Source organism: Mixophyes fleayi, chromosome 4, assembly GCF_038048845.1.
Source record: "Mixophyes fleayi isolate aMixFle1 chromosome 4, aMixFle1.hap1, whole genome shotgun sequence".
In the NCBI taxonomy this organism is placed as follows: Eukaryota; Metazoa; Chordata; class Amphibia; order Anura; family Limnodynastidae; genus Mixophyes; species Mixophyes fleayi.
This window is the reverse complement of record NC_134405.1, coordinates 18,640,979-18,655,341: the sequence shown is the minus strand read 5'-3', so window position 1 is coordinate 18,655,341 and position 14,363 is coordinate 18,640,979.

Below are 14,363 nucleotides of genomic sequence, written 5' to 3'. Positions count from 1 at the left end.
GTATGTGTGTGTGTGTATGTGTGCTGTCAATATACAGTGTGTGTGTAAAAGCAATATACAGTGTGTGTGTGTGTGTGTGTGCTACCAATATACAGTGTGTGTGTGTGTGTGTTTGTGTGCTGTCAATACACAGTGTATGTGTGTATGTGTGTGTGTGTATGTGTGCTGTCAATATACAGTGTGTGTGTGTGCTGCCAATATACAGTGTGTGTGTGTGAAAGCAATATACAGTGTGTGTGTGTGTGTGTGTGTTTGCTGCCAATATACAGTGTGTGTGTGTGTGTGTGTGTGCGTGCTACCAATATACAGTGTGTGTGTTTCTTTGCTGTCAATACACAGTGTGTGTGTATGTGTGTGTGCTGCCAATACACAGTGTGTGTGTGTGCTGCCAATATACAGTGTGTGTGTGTGTGTGTGCTACCAATATACAGTGTGTGTGTGTGTTGGTGTGCTGTCAATACACAGTGTGTGTGTGTGTGTGCTGCCAATATACAGTGTGTGTGTGTGTGTGTGTGTGTGTGTGTGTGTGTGTGCTACCAATATACAGTGTGTGTGTGTGTGTGTTTGTGTGCTGTCAATACACAGTGTGTGTGTGTGTGTGTGTGCTATCAATATACAGTGTGTGTGTTCTGCCAATAATGTGTGTGTGTGTGTGTGTGTGTGTGCTGACAATACACAATGTGTGTGTGTGCTGCCAATATACAGTGTGTGTGTGTGTGTGTGTGTGTTTGCTACCAATGTACAGTGTGTGTGTGTGTGTGTGTGTGTGCTATCAATATACAGTGTGTGTGTCTGTGTGTGCTGCCAATAATGTGTGTGTGTGTGCTGCCAATATACAGTGTGTGTGTGCTGCCAATATACAGTGTGTGTGTGTATGTGTGTGCTGCCAATATACAGTGTGTGTGTCTGTGTAGCATTTCATTATATTGTGTGAGGGAAGGGGGGTCTTAATTTAGTGTGGGATGTAGGCTATTTAATGGTGGTGTGCAGGAGGGGGCTAGTTATTTAATGGGTGCTATTTTATTTGTGCGGCGGTGGTGGGGCAATTTTATTTATTGGTGAGGCTGTTTGGAGGGAGGGAAATAGGTTTATATATTAAATGTGTTTGCTATTTAATGTTAGGGTTGGTTGGAAGGAAAAAGATCTATTATAAAATGTGGGTGCTACTAATTTAACACCGGGACTGTTTGGAGTTTTTTAAATTTTATGTACCCATTCTTTTTCCAAATAGGACCACCAATATTCCAGGATCCAGACAACCAGCAAATGAGCTAAAGTAACCAGCAGCCACAGGTGGGGAAAGTGACAAAAACAGGTAGGAGAGAGCAGGACAGTCTGCCAACTGTCCTGAATCTGGTGGAACAGTCCCGAACTTGGGTCACTGTTTTGCTTAGGACAGTTGGGAGGTATATCCTGCTTCACTGTGTACTGCTCGTGAAGACAGAACTGTGTGCACCTAACAGTAGTGCACACAGTATTGCCTGTGTATTTGTCTAAAAAGATAACCATGTTACATCATAGGGTATCCTATCTAAAGTGCCAAGGCCCCCCAGAGCCTTAATCCAGCTCTGGGGCGGGGCATAAAAATATATATATGGATTAGGCAACACTAAAATAACCTCTTTTTATATAGATAAATATATATTGTACCAAAATCCACCCTTAGGGCTAATGTCTGCCAGCCCTCCCTTGTTAAGAGACCGGCCGACTCTATAATGTCAAACCCTTTGTTATATGTCTTCTTCATACTTAGATGCAGAGGAAGCTTTTCTAGGTGCCAGTGAAGGAGGATGTGGTGGCAGCAATTACACTCCAACATCTGGTGCACATTTGACAGTTGAAGAGTGTATGTTGGCCAAGTTGGATCTGTCAGTAATAACATGTTCTTGATGGTAAGAGGAACTTCAAGAGGAATCAGTAAAACCCCTCTCCCAGCAGACAAGTTAGCAGAGTAAACCCATCCTGACACACTATCTTGTGAGAGACCTGGAGAGGTAAGAAGAAAGAATTGCCAATCTCAGGAATGACAATGACAAATCGCAAAGTCTACTGACAACATACACTAGGTGGACAATAGAAATAGCAAGTTGTGTGGCAGATAAGAATCAGGAGTCATTGTCATGAAGATAACAACTAAAATGTAAGAACAATCCAAGTCAGAACCACTAAAACTCATCAATAACAGCAATTAAAATAGACCACCCCTGCCGATCCCTGTAGTGGTCAATAGGTCACCAATTAACAGCTGATTTAACCTAACAATAAGGCAATATGGCAAAAATTACCCAAACAATCTGGTATTCACACATAATCAATTATTATTATTATTATTATTATTATTATTATTATTATTACTATTATTATATTTAATTTAGAAGGTGCCAGAAAAGTTCTGTAGTGCCGTACATAATATCTATGGTAATATACAATACACAGAGAGCAACGTTCCATAGTACATTACATTATACATTATTAGACTAAACATAATTATGCAAAGACCAAGCATCTACTAGTTAACAGATGTCACAGATAACTTGGCAAAGAATATCAATAATTTAATCTAACAGAAAACACAGTTATCTTCCAGTGAAGTGTGGTTGTATTTATTCTGGACTGCAGCCTAGCTAGTTAATCCATAAATAGTTACTGTCCCGGTCCTGGAAGATCTTCGGGCCCGATTCATCAAAGTACGCAAATGCATACGCAAATGCATACGCATCTGCTAATTTGTGCTGCGCATGCGCGAAACGACACTTGAGATGCGCAAAACGCCACATACGCTACGCAATCACGGCAGATACGGGTCTCAAAGTCAACTCAATCTCAACTCAAGCCCAACGCAAATATATTTGAGATGGCTGCTGACCACTTGAGAAGAAAGGGGTGGGAATGGGAGGAGAGTAGGCACGGACTGGGCGGAGCTGAGACATCATTTGAGTAAAGTAGGCGTTATGCTTTTTCACTTCTAATCTGACCCATGGCAGATATTCCAAACAAAAAAAAAACTTTTCACCGCACCAAGCTCAACCCCTACTAGATTCGAGAAATCTTTTCATCTCATCATATGGGGAGGTGCTCCTACACAATATAGACATTGATGCCAAAGGGAGGAAAGAACGGGGAAAAGGGGATCAGGAAAATGTGTATATAGGGCACTCTTTTTACTAGACAAATAAGTAACTGTTAAGAGTAATATCTTTATTAAATTAAAAAATCTTTCAATTAGCAAAATAATAAAAACATTTGTGTGAATGAAATGATTACCAATAATTCTTGGTGTACAAACTGTTAAGAAGTAGTGAAGATACTACTTGGCTGACTCACTGTGATCTGATTGCTATAATAAAGTTGCTAAATAGCAATATTCTGTTCACTGTATATATGTAGTGTCCTCAGTATACATGTGTAAGTCTTGCTTTATAGTAGTAAGGTCCTATATTAATGTATAGGTCTACTAAGCAAAAAAAACCCACACCTATGTATATTATCCTACCAGGTACAGATGCAGGTTACTTGTACATTTCTAATGCATCTCAAGCAATTGATTAATTTGCCACTAGATAAAGACTACCTTATGCAGATAAAAGAGCAGGTTTACAACATTGCTCATTTGCTGCATGTCATAGGGACAGTGGATGCCACACTCAATATCATTCTTATTACCTGTGTGGCAATAAGTAAAACTGAGTGAATAGATTAAGCATGAGGGAGATTAAAAGCTTTGTGTATATAACTATTTGACTTCACTAAGGGTTAACAAAGCAAGGATGTGGTGATGCCTTTGTACAGGTCGTGGAGGGGGCAGGATCAAGGGGACAAAGTATATAAGGACAAGGAGGAGACAGTTAGTTCTCTTGGGATCCAGACAAGCAGTCATTCTACCCATTCCCTAATGTTGGCTCCAGTGTACTCATTGCCCAGGTTATGGTAGTAGCCCGAGGCTGTGTGATTGGAGGTGCACGAGTTCTGGTAACTAGTACGGTGTGCTGATCTAGCCCCGGAGTAATGATGGGCCACTTGGTGCGCAAGCTGAGGTATTGTGCTGGTCTAGCCCCAGAGGTAATGAGCAGATTGACGTGCAGGCCGCGGTATGGTACGGGTGTGCTGGTCTAGCACTGTAGGTAGGAAGGGCCACATAATGTGCAGGCCTAGAATGGTACGGGTGAGCTGGCCTAGCCCTGGAAGTATTTTGAGCCAATTGGTGCACGGGCTTGTGGTATAGTATGGGTGTGCTGGTCTAGCCCTGGAGCAATGTAGAACTGCCTAGTGCATGGGATCGATACTGGGATTGGAGCCATGAGGCTGGAGCAACACTGTACAGGTGATAAGCAAGGTTGGAAAAGTGTACATGGATGGTAGTGAGGAGTTTGAAACCTGTTCACTTCAATCAGTTGGCTTAAGTTCAGTGCAAGTACAGCCCATTTGGGCTGGCTTGCAGGGCATTACTATTAGCCCAGAAAGGTTCGGGTTCCAGAATGCCTAGTGTGCTTAGGTAAAATGACAGATAAATATGAATGTCCCGAGGATGGGACTCATGATTGGACATCCTGATTAGTATTGATCAGTAGCCAAGGCTGAGTACCGTGTTCTCCCTCCTCCATATCAGTGCGAGGATAAGTTAATAGCCAACAAGTCGGTGTGGTGTCTTTTACTACATAGCATAAGTCAGTGGTTCCCAATCTATCTCAGTTCGAAGGACCCTTAGGGTCTCCATATTTTTTCCAAGGCACCGGTAAGCCAAAAGTATTACCGGGTAGTCCCATTTTTAAAGTAGTTGGGTCAAAATAATGTAAGATTTATTTAGGCCCCTTCACCATCACATTGTGCTCTTTATCATATCACTGTGTCCCCTTCACCATCTCTCACTCTACATCCCCTTCACCAGCTCTCCCTCTGTGTCCCCTTCACCTGCTCTCACTCTGTGTCCCCCTTCACCAGCTTTCACTCTGTGTCCTTTTCACCATCTCTCACTCTGTGTCCCCTTCACAAGTTCTCACTTTGTGTCCCCTTCACCAGCTCTCACTCTGAGTCCCCCTTCACTGGCTCTCACTCTGTGTCCCCTTCACCAGCTCTCACTCTGTGTCTCCTTCACCAGCTCTCACTCTGTGTCCCCCTTCACCAGCTCTGACTCTGTGTCCCCCTTCACCAGCTCTCACTCAGTGTCCTCTTCACCTGCTTTTACTCTGTGTCCTCCTTCACCAGCTCTCACTCTGTGTACCCTTTCACCATCTCTCACTCTGTGTCCCTTTCACCATCTCTTACTCTGTGACCCCCTTCACCAGCTCTCACTCTGTATCCCCTTCACCAGCTCTCTCTCTGTGTCCTGCTTCACCAGCTCTCACTCTGTGTCCCCTTCACCTGCTCTCACTCTGTGTCCCCCTTCACCAGCTCTCACTCTGTGTCCCCTTCACCTGCTCTCACTCTGTGTCCTTCTTCACCAGCTCTCACTCTGTGTCCCCTTCACCAGCTCTCACTGTGTGTCCCCTTCACCAGCTCTCACTGTGTGTCCCCTTCACCAGCTCTCACTCTGTGTCCCCTTCACCAGCTCTCACTCTGTGTCCTCCTTCACCAGCTCTCACTCTGTGTCTCCCTTCCCCAGCTCTCACTCTGTGTCCCACATCACCAGCTCTCACTCTGTGTCCCCCTTCACCAGCTTTCACTCTGTGTCCCCTTCACCTGCTCTCACTCTGTGTCCCCCTTCACCAGCTCTCACTCTGTGTCCCCCTTCACCAGGTCTCACTCTGTGTCCCCCTTCACCAGCTTTCACTCTGTGTCCCCTTCACCTGCTCTCACTCTGTGTCCTCTTTCACCAGTTCTCACTCTGTGTCTCCCTTCACCTGCTCTCACTCTGTGTCCCCTTCACCATCTCTCACTCTGTGTCCTCCTTCACCAGCTCTCACTCTGTGTCTCCCTTCACCTGCTCTCACTCTGTGTCCCCTTCACCATCTCTCACTCTGTGTCCCCTTCACCAGCTCTCACTCTGTGTCCTCCTTCACCAGCTCTCACTCTGTGTCTCCCTTCACCTGCTCTCACTCTGTGTCCCCTTCACCATCTCTCACACTGTGTAACCCATCATCAGCTTTCAGTATGTGTCCCCTTCACCAGCTCTCACTCTGTGTCCCACTTCACCAGCTCTCACTCTGTGTCCCACTTCACCAGCTCTCACTCTGTGTCCCCTTCACCAGCTCTCACTCAGTGTCCTCCTTCACCAGCTCTCACTCTGTGTCCTCCTTCACCAGCTCTCACTCTGTGTACCCTTTCACCATCTCTCACTCTGTGTCCCTTTCACCATCTCTCACTCTGTGACCCCCTTCACCAGCTCTCACTCTGTATCCCCTTCACCAGCTCTCTCTCTGTGTCCTGCTTCACCAGCTCTCACTCTGTGTCCCCTTCACCTGCTCTCACTCTGTGTCCCCCTTCACCAGCTCTCACTCTGTGTCCCATTCACCTGCTCTCACTCTGTGTCCCCTTCACCAGCTCTCATTCTGTGTCCACTTCACCAGCTCTCACTCTGTGTCCCCTTCACCAGCTCTCACTCTGTGTCCCCTTCACCAGCTCTCACTCTGTGTCTCCCTTCACCTGCTCTCACTCTGTGTCCCCTTCACCATCTCTCACACTGTGTTCCCCATCATCAGCTTTCAGTATGTGTCCCCTTCACCAGCTCTCACTCTGTGTCCCACTTCACCAGCTCTCACTCTGTGTCCCACTTCACCAGCTCTCACTCTGTGTCCCCTTCACCAGCTCTCACTCTGTGTCCTCCTTCACCAGCTCTCACTCTGTGTCCCCTTCACCTGCTCTCACTCTGTGTCCCCTTCACCTGCTCTCACTCTGTGTCCCCCTTCACCAGCTCTCACTCTGTGTCCCCCTTCTCCTGCTCTCACTCTGTGTCCCCTTCACCAGCTCTCACTCTGAGTCCCCCTTCTGTGGCTTCTCCTCACTGACACTGTCAGACGTGATGACGTGACGCCCGGCAATCAGTGAGTACAGTGAGGAGAATGAACTGGCGCTGGATTGGTAAGTTCTCCTTTTTTTTATTGTCTTTTGCAAAGTCGGCTGCGGCACCCCTGTGACAGCGCCACGGCACCCCAGGAACCGCGTTTCACACTTTTGGGAACCGCTGGATAAGTGCTAAGTTTAAGGCAAAGGTTTATCTTTGTGTTATCTACCACTAAGCAATTTAATAATGTTTCATTAGCATTCCATCAATACGTAGGTTATAGGTAAATCAAAAAAGGGAACAGAAGGAAGCTCAGAATATACATAACTAAACAGGTAGGTATTCCAGAACACAGTACATATACAAAACGTAACTATTCTCCCGAATATTGTTAAAAAATATAATTTAATAAAACTTTTAAAATATATTGAAACATATATATCCAAGAGCAATATTGTGTCAGGTATGCTCACTTACATATTATACTTCATTATAATCATAATAGACATTTTAGCAAAATGTAAGTTGAAAGGACAATCTACTACTTTGTCCAATATTATCAGAAGCGTCCGTCTAAAATAGTTAAATATAATGCAGAGACCAGACAGGCTTAGTAGTAAACACTGTCACAATTCCATATTTCACGTGATTTAGTAATTCTCACATTCTTTGCATGTTCCACTTGTTGCATGTTTATTATATGGTTATGTATCCTGAGATCACATAATTATCATCAACTTAAAACCAGTTCATCATTATATTGCCAAGCAGTTCTGCAATTTATAGTTAGCAGATAGATCATCTAGGAATGTACTAGTCCCCTCTATATCTCTAACCTCCTCTCCATTCACACTCCTGCCCGCTCCCTGCGCTCGGCCAATGACCGTCGCCTCTCCTCCACCCTGGTCACCTCTTCCCACTCCAGAATCTAGGACTTCTCCTGTGCAGCCCCCTTTCACTGGAACAACCTCCCTCGCTCCATCCGTCTCTCTCCCAATCTTAGCTCCTTCAAACGAGCACTTAAAACTCACTTCTTCCTTAAAGCCTACCATCCTTCCACCTAACCCATATTCCCCTCTCTCCTCCCGGTCCCTTCTCCCTCCCATATGCATCAACTGACTACCTTTGTGCCTGAGTTTTGTTCACCCTCCCTTAGGATGTAAGCTCACTTGAGCAGGGCCCTCTTCCCTCCTGTATCCATACCTGTTCTTCTGCTCCGTCCTTACTGCATTAGCCTGCCTGGAGCCTCTGAAGTTTGGTATTTATTGTTTATTGTTCAGTAATGTCTTACCCTGTATAGTCTACTGTTTTGTACAGTGTGCGGAGCTGCGGAACCCTTGTGGCGCCAAACAAATAAAGGAAAATAATAATAATACTACAGCAAGGTGACACATGTATAAAGACTAATTGTACATCTACACTCTTGATATGTAATCAAAGTGGCTTATAGGCAGAAGATATACGTATAGTAAGATATTATTCCTCAGTTACCAATGACATCATTTATCTTCAGTTCTAACAAGCTCCTGGTATTGTTGTATATATTTGTCAATGTGGCTGAAAGCCATTTGCATGTTAGAACTTTTATAAATTAAGTATTTCTATAGTTCACGTCTTCTTTGATGACTGACCTCCAACCTGAAGCCTCTGATACCTGGCACATAACCACACTCCTCTCATTCCCCCAATTTTCCACATGGGGACCCATTACCGACTGAAATAATAGGAGCACATATAGGAGGGATCTGTGAGATAGGCAGCAGCGATACAGCTGCAGACAACATCTTGTGATCTGGTTGCTCAATAACCCCCCCCCCCCCCTCCCCACCAAAAAAATTATATAAACCCCTTTGCCAAAAATGTTTCCATTTCAGGTATTGGATAATAATTAGCTTAGTGTATCCTGTGCTATATCAAAATAAACACCTTTATCACAAGGTCACTAAACTCCTGGGTCAGATTGACCCACAATTCCTAACATTGACCACTTACTGCCCGTACATGTTGGCCCAGTTATTCTCTGGTTGATTGGTGGGATATATATATATATATATTAGAGATGGTCACTGACCCCCGTGTTTTGGTTTTGGATTCGGTTTTGGATCTGGATTACCGTCGTGTTTTGGTTTTGGTTTTGGTTTTGCAAAACCGCCATTGCGTGTTTTGGTTTTGGTTTTGGTTTTGTTTGGTTTTGTTTTGCAATTTGTTATAAAAATTACATTTATTGGTGCTAAAATAACATAATTTAGGTATTATTTTATAGCTACATTATTATTAGCCTCAGTAACACTAATTTCCAGTCATTTTTTATTCAATTTTGAACACCTCCTATGTCACAATATGATTTTCATACACTTGAAAAGAAAAATTGCTGCAGTTCTTGCCAGTGATAACAAAAAGGCCATTGTCATGCCTGGGCATAAGACCAAAAATCCACCTCTTAAGTGTGGAATTATTTTTACACGAATCCTGGCAAGAGTTGTCTATCCATTTATAACATTTTGAAAGCCACACTCAGTAGAGGTAGGGACCTTAACCATCTGGGATCCTCATCCATGTTTCGTCATTTTTCAGCGAGTTATTGGCAAACTGTTGGGAAAATCAGAAACTTTGGTTAAAAAAAAATTAACAACAAGCATTCCAGCATAATCTACCTCCCTTCTCTCATCTACATCCCAGCACCTGCAATCTTCCCCCCCAACAATTGGCAAGTAAACAATCCTCTGCAAGAGGAAGCAAGAATGAAACCTGTCACCCAGTCGCAAAGCGGATCACAGACGCCCTGGGTACTATGCTAGCGTTAGATCTGTGTCCAATGTCCACTATTAATACAGTTGGTTTAAGACATTTAATTGAGGTGTTATGTCCCTGTTAGCAAATGTCATCACTATACCATTTTACTAGAAAAGCTTATTCTCTCCTGTACCGGAAAGTTCCTAAAAATGTCATTATTGGGTGACAAAATGGTATTCTACCCACTGTACACTTAACCACAGATATGTGTACAAGCGTAACTGGGCAAACAAAAGATTATATGACTGTGAAAGCCCACTGGGTTGGTCTTTCGCCTTCCCCAGCATGGACAGCAGCAGCATGTACCCAGGTACATCACATTTTTGAGAAGTAGGCTACTCTGTGTATCAGCAGCTTCACTAAGAGGCATACAGCTGACAAACTGTTCCAAAAACTAAGGGATGTCATTGAAAGATGGCTAATCCTGCTTGGAGTCTCCTGAGGATATGTCATTTCTGATTACGACCCCAATATTGGTCCAGCATTACAGCGGGGCTGAATTCCATCACATTTCCTGTTTTGCACACACTATCAACTTGGTGTTACAGAACTTTTGAAAAATGACATGCAGGAGATGCTGTTTGTGTCCATAAACATTTAGGGTCAATTTGTGGTTTCTGCAACAGCATGTAGGAGAATACAGCAGCTGCAAGAAGACTAGCATTTGAGGGGAATATACTTTAGTCCAGCGAAGTAGTTACCTGTGAAGAAAGTGCAGACACGGTTAGCTTGAGTCAAGTGATTGCCTTAATAATAGATTTTGAAAAGGTGCTACATAAAATTATAGTGTGCAATAAAACAAAGTAAATGTGCTAACTATATTTTAATTGTAGATGAAATACTTAATTTTCTTTGCAAGGATCCCAGACTTATCAACATCTTGTTGGGACGTCTTCTCCTTCAGTTTCTCTGGCAACTGCTTGTAGTAAAAGAAATTGCTTTCCCAAGACACCCAGTGGTGATGCAGATGAGTCCGCTAAACATTTTGATATTTGCTGTGCTGTAAAAGAATTGCCCAAAAACCGTGACAGCTCTGCCCTAAAATCAACTAGTCATTCCCTTTGGAAGGCCATTATCAGCAATTACATCATACTACACAGACTTCTATGATATTGGGATATTGGGATGAATTAGTATTGTTGGAGGAAGATTATCACTAAACCCTGCCACCTCTCCAGTTTCGCAATGAGCTATGGTACAATAAAATGTAACTGCAGATTTAGACCAAGACTGTCAGCCCTATTATTTCTATTTCAGCAATTACAATTAGCAATGGAGCAATGGAGCTCTTCTCTTTGGGTGTTACCTATATAACGCAGCACAATTTGCCTGCAAATTCTACAGACAAGCCTGCTTGTCTTCCTCTCCATCAATGACTCTTAGCAATTGAGCACTCGTCTTTGGGTGTATATTACACCTAAACATTATTAGTGAAAATTATGAAAAATACAGTTTAATCCCTGATAGGCCCTCCACCATCCTTTGCATGTTAATAGTAGGATTGGTTGGAATTATGGTCAAGGTCACACATTTTTTTGACAAATCCTTCAAACCAGCCCAGATGTCAAACTGTTGTGGTCTGCCCCCTGCGTCATCCCTGCTTGTGTTTGGAAAGTGCATATTGGTGCCAGAACCTCACATGCCAGAACTGCTCCCACTTGTGCCACACTGCTGCAGGACTTACACAATCAACCGCATCCTCATCGTCGGATACCCAAATCTCCCCCACATCCTCTTCTAAAGACAAAGTGTCATCCTCACTTGGTGTATCACCGGCTACACTCGGGCTGTTCAGGCACACATCAGCAGAACTGCTGAAAGGGCCCTTCTTTATGGGTAGACTAACAGAATGGTCACGATTAGACATCCCACTGTTGGATGGACTCTCCACAGGGATTGTTGTCATTTGTGAATCAGAGCAAATATTCTCCTGTAATGCCTCACTGTTATCTTGCAGCTCGGCTTTGACGCGTAACAGTAGTTGTGCACCAATTGTAGGCTGGGTAACTTTTTGGGATCTGCCACTAATAGCCAAAGGTGAAGGCCTCATTCTCTCTTTGCCACTGCGTGTGTAGAATGGCATGCTTGCAATTTTTTTTTTATCGTCACTTAACTTTTGCTCAGTTACACTTCTTTTTCGCTTCAATACAGTAAATTTTTTTTTTGTTTTTGTTTTTTGCACTAATTTGAAAACACTCTGTTGTTTGACATCGCCTTGGCCAGATGACGTACTGGGAACACTAACATCAGGACTGGTGACAGAACCTGGTTGCTCATTCAGATCATATGTGGACTGCTTTGAATCCATTCTGAGCGCAAACCACTGGGGAGTGCTAAAATTATTTAGTAGATACTGCTGACAGAAATGACTTTTGACAGCCAGAAATATTAATGCACAATTAGGGAGGACACCCCAAAAGCACTGAGGAGTGCTAAAAATTATTTAGTAGATTCTGCTGACAGTTATGACTTTTGACAGCCAGAAATATTAATGCACAATTAGGGAGGACACCCCAAAAGCACTGAGGAGTGCTAAAAATGATTTAGTAGATACTGCTGACAGAAATGACTTTTGACAGCCAGAAATATTAATGCACAATTAGGGAGGACACCCCAAAAGCACTGAGGAGTGCTAAAAATTATTTAGTAGATACTGCTGACAGAAATGACTTTTGACAGCCAGAAATATTAATGCACAATTAGGGAGGACACCCCAAAAGCACTGAGGAGTGCTACAAATTATTTAGTAGATACTGCTGACAGATATGACTTTTGACAGCCAGAAATATTAATGCACAATTAGGGAGGACACCCCAAAAGCACTGAGGAGTGCTAAAAATTATTTAGTAGATTCTGCTGACAGTTATGACTTTTGACAGCCAGAAATATTAATGCACAATTAGGGAGGACACCCCAAAAGCACTGAGGAGTGCTAAAAATGATTTAGTAGATACTGCTGACAGAAATGACTTTTGACAGCCAGAAATATTAATGCACAATTAGGGAGGACACCCCAAAAGCACTGAGGAGTGCTACAAATTATTTAGTAGATACTGCTGACAGAAATGACTTTTGACAGCCAGAAATATTAATGCACAATTAGGGAGGACACCCCAAAAGCACTGAGGAGTGCTACAAATTATTTAGTAGATACTGCTGACAGATATGACTTTTGACAGCCAGAAATATTAATGCACAATTAGGGAGGACACCCCAAAAGCACTGAGGAGTGCTAAAAATTATTTAGTAGATACTGCTGACAGAAATGACTTTTGACAGCCAGAAATATTAATGCACAATTAGGGAGGACACCCCAAAAGCACTGAGGAGTGCTACAAATTATTTAGTAGATACTGCTGACAGATATGACTTTTGACAGCCAGAAATATTAATGCACAATTAGGGAGGACACCCCAAAAGCACTGAGGTGTGCTACAAATTATTTAGTAGATACTGCTGACAGATATGACTTTTGACAGCCAGAAATATTAATGCACAATTATGGGGGACACCCCAAAAGCGCTGGGGAGTGCCAAATATGAAGAAAAAATAATAAACCTCTATCCTCCTCTCTGCACTAGCGATTTTGGTTAGAGCAATTGCAAGAACAATATTGTATTCTCTGTCCCTGCTCTAATTAGCCTATGACTACACCCTGCTCTCTCCCTCTGTCAAATGGCGATGGATTGCTGTGGAGGCGTGTATTTATAAAGTTGAAGTATCGCGAGAACCGAGCCCCGAGATCCGACGACGTCACAATGACGTTCAGCCTCGATTTGGATTCGGAATGGGCGGGAGAGTACCGAGCTGCTCAGCTCGGTACTCGGATACCCAAAGTTCGGGTGGGTTCGGTTCTCGGAGAACCGGACCCGCCCATCTCTAATATATATATATATATATATTGTATATTCTAGGAGACTCTCCACATCTCCCTCATAATTACCCTCGTCCTACATTTCCCTGTTAACCCCCTCTTTTCCCTCTCTCCCTCATTGGCTATGTGCCTCTCTCACTTCCTTCCTTACCCTCTCTATCTTTAGCTGTTCCTATTTGCATTGGGGATACATGATCAGATGGATCTCAGATGCTAGTTTAATTATATTTTATTACCTTTAATAATATTGCAATTTGCAAAACTATTATTAAGGTGTCTTTCTATTCACAGCAGATCTCGTATCTTTACACCTGTATGGCAGAAATAAATGTCTCAAGCAATAGCCAGCACTTGGCTGCGGAGCATATATAACATCAAACATCAAGATTTGGACACTTTTACCCATATATGCAAACTTTTAGCTTTTCCCCTTTGCCATTAATCCCTGAATCCACCAAGGCTTCTATTAGAGATGCTCAGGCTCGGTTCCCCGAGAACCGAACACACCCGAACTTAGCATATCCAAGTACCGAGCCGAGCCGGCCAGGTACTTTCGTGCTTTTTCGGAATTGAAAACGAGGCAAAATGTCATTGCTACGTCGTCGGATCTTGAATCTCGGATCTCGCAAGTTTTGAATCCTATAAGTAACGCCCTCCATGGCGATCTAGCGCCATTTCACAGAGGGACACAGAAGGGGTAGCACAGTCTGTAGAGCAGTTGGGCAGCAACTTAGATAGAATAAAAAGAGGAGGAGGTAG